We start from the raw sequence: 6,640 nt of genomic DNA, 5'->3' as shown, positions 1-6,640 counted from the left end.
GGCAGATGCCGGTTTCTTCTCCTGGTGGCAACCTCCTCCCTGAGCAGGGCAAGGATGGAGGTGGCTGGGAAAAGGGGGTGTCTCGGTGCCCCATGTACCCAGTTTTTGCCCCATTCGGAGTCTCTGTGGGGTGTGAGTTGTGTCCATCCTGTCCTGGGTGCCTTGAGCAGCTCTCCCTTGTGCTTCTGCCAAACTACTGCTCTAAGCCCTGCTGATTTGGAGTCCTCAGCGACGTGCAGAGGCTGCGTCTAGGAAATGATCCAGCTGAAAACAGCCCTATCCCAGAAGAATGATTCATTCCCAGTTCCTGAACCGAGCTGAACTGTCCCAGCACTTCCAAGGGACCCTCATGGATTTGCTGAGATCCTTCTGAAAAACATCAGGTGGGATCAGATCCATACCGTCGTGCATCCTCACACAGCCAGTATTGGGAAAGGTTGTCACAGACGAGAAAATGTTTTTGCAGGGTTTTAGATAACAGCTCTGCTAAGGGTTCTGCTCATTTTGGGGCTCCAGAACTGCATCCCCATGAGGCTAAAAACTGCCAGAAAATGCAGCTGTCTGGTTTCCATGATTTGCAGCACGCAGAGCATCCCTGTGCAGGCTCTGGTGCAATGGGAGCTCCACCATGCCCTGTGCTCCGCCTCCAGCTCCAGTAGATCCCCTGGGCCTGCTCTGTGCACCCTTCGGCACCCTGTTGGCATGGGCATGGCACAGAGGGGAGGGGTCCAGTGTGCTGGAACTTAAGAGATGCTGTTTGACTTTCTCATTTTTAACTGCCACACTAAGGCACAAGCACTGGGAAAAGTCTGGAGTTTCCAGAATATGTCAATCCAAGGTGCAAAGCCAAAGCTGGGGTTCACTCACATCCTCCCCACTTGGTTTTCCCGTCAGCAAAACTTTCACTACAAGTCTATTTTTGGGGGAGATTGATGACTTGAAGTGTTACAGAAGTGTCCAACCTCAAGCTCCACACCATAGCCAAGACACTGTCCCTTTAACTCCTCTACACCCAGTGCTTTGATTAGGGTTATTATCTCAGGATGGGTAATTAATTCCCTTGAATATCAGCAGCTGGTCCTGGGTGTGAGCAATGCTGGGAAGGAGGGAGGGGACAATTGGGTTATAAGGTGCAAGAACAGGTGCCTTTTTGGGACTGCAATGGTCAATACTGTGAAAGCCTGGAAAACCTGCTGCAGAGGAGAGAAGCCTGTTGGTCTGGTGTACCTCCACTGGGCATGGGTGCAAGGGTCTGTCATGCTCACTCCTCCCCACCAAGGGCTCTGGTGCTGGGATATTGGGTGCTTTGGGGTTTTGGAGACAGTTGGGTTCAGTCCTCAAGTGTTGCAGCTGCCTTGGCCTCTCCTTGAGCAGCTGGTGGCAATAGCTTCCTCCCCTTCCCTGCCGAAAAGCAGAGCAGAGCTTCTCCAAACAGGGCAGGCACCTCTGCTAGTTCATCCCAATGCGGTTCCCTCAAAGGGCTTGCTCCAAATGGCAGGGGACATGTCCCCAGGTTGGTGACAAATCCATTGGAAATGGATGGGTGTGTAATGGAGGTACCTGCTGGCAGGGCTACCTGGGAGATGCTCTTATCTGTCATCTGATTTATCCAGGTTAAAAGGCTGTGATCAGTCACCAAGGTAGATTCATTTCCCAGTAAATAGTGCCCGAGGGTTTCCAGGACCTATTTTACTGCTAAGCACTCTTTCCAATGCTTGAATACCTTTGTTCCCGATGGAGCTATAGCTGGCTGATATATATATATGATATGGGAAGTCCCTGTGACTTTTTTATTTTTGCTCTGCACAGCTCCTGGCCTTGTCTTAACTGCTCTGGACTGTACAATGAATGAGCTGTCCAAGGCTTCCCATTATTTGGAGGTGAGTTCAGCTGAGACCACTTGTGCCTTCCAGGAGCCCTGCCCCAGTGAGACGGACTCAGTGCAAAGCCTGGAGAAGGGAGCTGTGGGGCAAAGAGGAGAGGTTTGAGAAGGGAGGGAAATGATGCTCTTAGAGCCAGCAGGGCTCTGGGGTGGGGATGCTGGGTTTGAGCCCAGCTCTCCTGCTTTTCCTGTCATCATTGGGGCGCTTGGAGGTGTTGACAGAGCTGGGCAGGAGGGATCGTCGCGCTGTGGTGGTGCACACTGACTTGCTCTTGCTGCACCTACCTTGGGGAGGGCTACTGAACTGGGGGAAACAGTGACCAGGGCTATGAATAAGGTTTTACTTTCCATCCCTATTTTTGACTTACCTTGCTCTCTTCCTTTTTCACTTCCAAACAACAAAACTGCCCCCCAGAACTCCTATGGGCTGCCATCCCCAGCCAGGCCCCCACAGCCAGCACTGTGTCCTGCCCTCTCCCTGGAGCTATCCCAGGCTGGGTGAGAGCTGGCAGCTCTTTCCTCCTGTTCCTTGTTCTTCTCCTTTCAGTTACCTCTCATGCAGGTGCATGAGATTTGGCTGCTTTCCTTCTTATTTCCTCTTTGACGGACCTCTTATGTTGTTCATCATCCCAAATCGGTTGGTTAACTTCCTCCTGCCCTTCCCCATCCTCTCCCACTCCTCCTCCCCCTAATTAGATTTAGAGTGAAGGGCTAATAGAGTATTACTGCGAGGGACTAGGCAAGCTTCCCAAAGTGCTTACCTAAGGGGAGAGCACTTTGACTAATAGATGTGTGTTAAGGCAATTCATCCTCATGGTCCTGAGAGCTGGAGTGTGGGTGGGTGAAGGGCCCAAGGCAGGTCTCAGTGTTACTCTGGGTTTCTTGACGGGGCTTCCAAAGTATGTGACACATAGACCATTACTCCTCTCAGGTGCAACCTGGGATGAATTTTAAGTCTAACTTGTCCTTTAGTTACACCTGGGATTTGGCTCTCGAAAGGTGGGGAATGGTTCCCTGTCAGGTGTATGTAGGAGCTCTCCTGCTTTGGGGAAGGATTCTTTTTCTCTCAACAAAATGCTTGTGCAGGGCATTCAAGGCAAACAGAACCGGGTGATATTTAAGTGAATAGTGATTTTTTTTTAAGTGAAAGTGGTGCTTTGAGCATTGAATCATGCAAAGGTGCCTATCTTGGGCATCAATAGATAGGGGGACAGCAAAAAAGAGCAAAGGGATCTATCCTTGTAGTACAGAGCACTTCCAAAGCGACTACATACCTAGACCTTCCTCTCAAAGTGTTTTGACTTATTTTTTTTTTTTTTTTTTTTTTTCCCCTCCCGGAGGTGCTTTGCCTTTAAAGCAGCCTGTGCATTTTTCCAGTGGCCTTACCCAGCACTGGAGAATGCTGAGCCCTGTTCCCAAGCCTGGTGGTTTCCCTGGTGAACCAGCATTGCAGAGGGAGGCTGGAGCCGTGCAGGAAAACAGCCCCGTTGCCTGAGCCCTAGGGACATGCTGGGATGGTAGGCAGTGATGATCAATTGCTCTGTCCCTGTGGTTGTTTTTTTTTTTCCCTTTGAACTTGTGCTAGGGCGCAGAACCGATTGGATCAGCCTGGCAGCCCATCACCAATGTCATCTGCAACCTTCAAGTGCTTTGCAGCTTAATCTCCTTTGGACCCCCGGAGGGCATCACGCTGACATTTTAAACCTTGTAAATGGCAGCAGCACTGGGAGGCACCGGGAGGAAAGCCAAGCGCTTCAGGAAGATGCAGGCACAAACCTGCACATATGTGATTGCTGGTTAGGGGTATGGGGGCCCCTAAACATGGGAAAGGAGCAAGGGGAGCCTGGTGGAGGTGTAAAACCAGGGATGGGCCAAGGTGACAGAAGAAATGGAAATGAGGAATAGGCTTTCTGTCTGTTCCTGGCTTGGTTTTCTGATCAACAGTGGCTCTATAAAGGAGATATGTACCTTGTTACCCATCCTGGTTCTATCCCTGCGTGACAGGATGGACTCAACTCATCTAGCTTTGCTTGGCCTAAAGCCAAGGCTTGTTTTGGCTCATGTGGACTCCTGGGACTCTCCATGGGGACATCCCAAGGGAAATAGACTCCATGCGGCCAGACTATCACCCACGTGTAGGGAGTGATGCCCAGGCTGTGCCTCTTCCCCTGGCCAAGGGCATGAAACCACCAAGTTCTGGCACTTATTCCCATATACCCCACCATCAGGGAGGAGGAACCGTAATCTTCCTCGCGAGCCGGCCACCGCTCGCTCCCTCGCTCAGCAAGGGCGCAGCGCGGGGTCACCCTGTGGTGCTCCCGCCGGGAGGAGGCCTTTCCGCACCCGCAAACCCCTAGTGAAAGACAATCAGGCTCGCTGTCACCAAGCTAATTCCGATGGCATAAAAGCAGTAATGAAATTCACGGCAGGATTAGCCTCTCCATCCAATGGGCCGGCGCCACAGTGACATATCGTGCTTCTTGCCCGAATGTAACACACCATCTAATTTACGTCGTGTAGCGAGCGGGAATGAAATGTTCATAAAGAATTGCTGAGTCTTGTCACCTTAACTGCGGCCCCGGGCTCTGAGGCATCTGTCAGGGAGAGCAGAGCAGAGGAGGTGGCTCCCTCCTCACAAAGCTGCGGCCAGGGCTTTGGGAGCAGGGAGATGGTTGTGCTAAATCTTCTGGGTCTGGTAGCAGAGACAGAGCATGCAGGGATGAGGACCCCTGGATGGATGGGGCTGCTCTGGATGAGGGGGGCTGTGGGACTCCCTTGTATCCGTGAGCCTGCAAACAAGGCTGAGTGGGGCTAGTGGTGGGGACAGGGCTCCAGGCTCTTTAATCCTCCCTTCAAAGGGATGTAACTACAGGAGGGAAAGGATCTGTGCTGGTGCATGGATAAGGGGCAGCATTCCTGGAGATCCATGTGCTTGCAGCCAAATACGAGCGACCATCTCCAGGTTAGGCCCCACTTACTGGCATGTAGTGGCCAACAACCACGAGCATTTCCCATCTTGGGAAGTGTGTGTGCATGTCCCTCCTGCTTTGGTTCAGCAGTGCTGTCTCCCCCTCCTCCCTTCCTCAAATGTTTATTTGCAGTTAATTTTCCCAGATCCTAATGGCTTGGATCCTGCTAGGGGGGATCATGCTTGCCTCTTCAGTCAGAAAGTTTGCAGAAAAAAATAGCCCTTTCCTGTTGTGTTTGGAGTAATAGCGTCTCGGTGTCCGGAGGGGAGTTGGCAAGGAAACAGGGAAGTTTATTAAGAGTAAAAGATTGAATTCCACCGGGTTTAATTGGAACTGCTTGAGCAAGCTCCGTCCTGCCTGTCCCCCTGGAATCGGCACCACCGGCTCCATGTGTGCTGGGGACAGAGGTACCTGGCTGCTTGGAATAGGGACAACCTGCTGATGTCTGGGTGCTTCTGTGGCTCTGCCACCCCATTGCCTGACAGGGTCCCCTTGCTTGCRGGGATTTATCCAGCTTGTCCTTGGTCCCTCCTCCATCAGCAGGAGGCAGGATTCCAGTAAGGGACCTCTCTGTAGATAGAGGCAGGTTGGGAAGGGTTTGGCTCTGAAATAGCTGCAGAAAAGTGCAAAAATTTGGGCGTTTGTCTTGCTCTGGAAGCCTAAGCTGGCTTGGTGTGTGCACCTCAGAGCAAGAGAGATGTGGATCCAGTCCCTCTTGCTCTGACCCAATCATTTCTGTCACAAAAACCTGCTGGGTTTTATCCCAGAGCACAGAAAGCTGAGTTTTGGCAAGCTCATCACAGCCCAGGGCTTCACAAGGGCTGCACAGTGTATGGTGTGTGGCAAAGTGATTTGCAGCTTGGGTAGAGATTTAGGAAAAGTTTAAATTTGAGTGGCCTGCAGTGATTTCTTGTGTTAAAAGGACCAGGGAGCAAATTTGCTCTTAGTCCCATACCGTCCTTCAGGGTGCTGAGTGATTTCTGTGTCTGATTCCCCACGGATGAACCCATCCTGTGTTTCCCAGCTTGGGGACTGGGTCCTTCCACCTGCAGAACAAGCCCCAGCATCTTTGGCTCTCTGTAGTGCTGGTCTTTGTGTGCAAAGCAACATAGAAATGTGCCTTTGTGGCTGCAAAATAATCCCAGAGTGGATTAGTTTGACCCTCCTTTGGTGAGACCCTCTTATGCCCAACAACACGGAGCTGAAACAGGTGGTAAATATTTTATTYGCTGACCAAGGCAAATGTGGGCTCACAGAGATGATGCTGAGTTTCACCTTGAATTTGGCTGATTGCTCAGCTGAAAACAAAACTTCCAAATTAAAGAATGGCTCTAAATAATTTATTACCTTATTTACTTTAATTTTAAAAACTGCTTCCCCTTGAATTAAGATACATTGCTTCCAATTAAATGTTTTATTAAACCTAAAATTAAACTTTTGGGGATTGGGGAAGGAAGACTCTTTAATTTGGCCCAAATCCTGAAAACTACCTTTTCCCATTGTTTCACTTAGGAACTGTGGAACAAAAGCAACTGAACATCTCTGAAATGCTGGTTTTCTTTCTGCTCCCACTCATCTGGGAGGCCGGTGGGTTTTTCTCTCCAGGCGCTCCTGGGACGGCATGTGGCTGCATTTGCAAACCCACAGAGAGGACATCTCAAAATCCAAACCTCACAGGAATAGAGTTAAATCCAAGCACTCTGTGGCTATTAAGCTTTGCAAAGTCTTTTGTCTCTGCAGTGTCACTGTGTGGGTGAAATCGCCCTGGTGACTGGCACCATCTCTAAAC

The 6,640-nt window shown here is 50.6% G+C and overlaps 1 long non-coding RNA gene across 2 annotated transcripts; it reads left to right on the top strand.

Annotated features, from left to right (window-relative positions):
- Positions 1 to 1,171: 1,171 nt before the first annotated feature.
- LOC112957176 lies at positions 1,172 to 6,640 on the top strand. 2 transcript variants are annotated; one of them, XR_003251168.1, is made up of 3 exons: positions 1,172 to 1,250; positions 1,810 to 1,880; positions 6,364 to 6,640. It is a non-coding gene; the product is annotated as an uncharacterized LOC112957176 (long non-coding RNA). The 2 variants fall into 2 exon arrangements; XR_003251167.1 differs by lacking the exon at positions 6,364 to 6,640 and adding an exon at positions 3,468 to 4,052.

This window comes from Nothoprocta perdicaria, unplaced genomic scaffold (genome assembly GCF_003342845.1).
Source record: "Nothoprocta perdicaria isolate Ctin4 unplaced genomic scaffold, notPer1 scaffold_7, whole genome shotgun sequence".
In the NCBI taxonomy this organism is placed as follows: Eukaryota; Metazoa; Chordata; class Aves; order Tinamiformes; family Tinamidae; genus Nothoprocta; species Nothoprocta perdicaria.
Note: the sequence above shows the minus strand (reverse complement) of the source record. Positions and strands in the feature narration are given on the sequence as shown.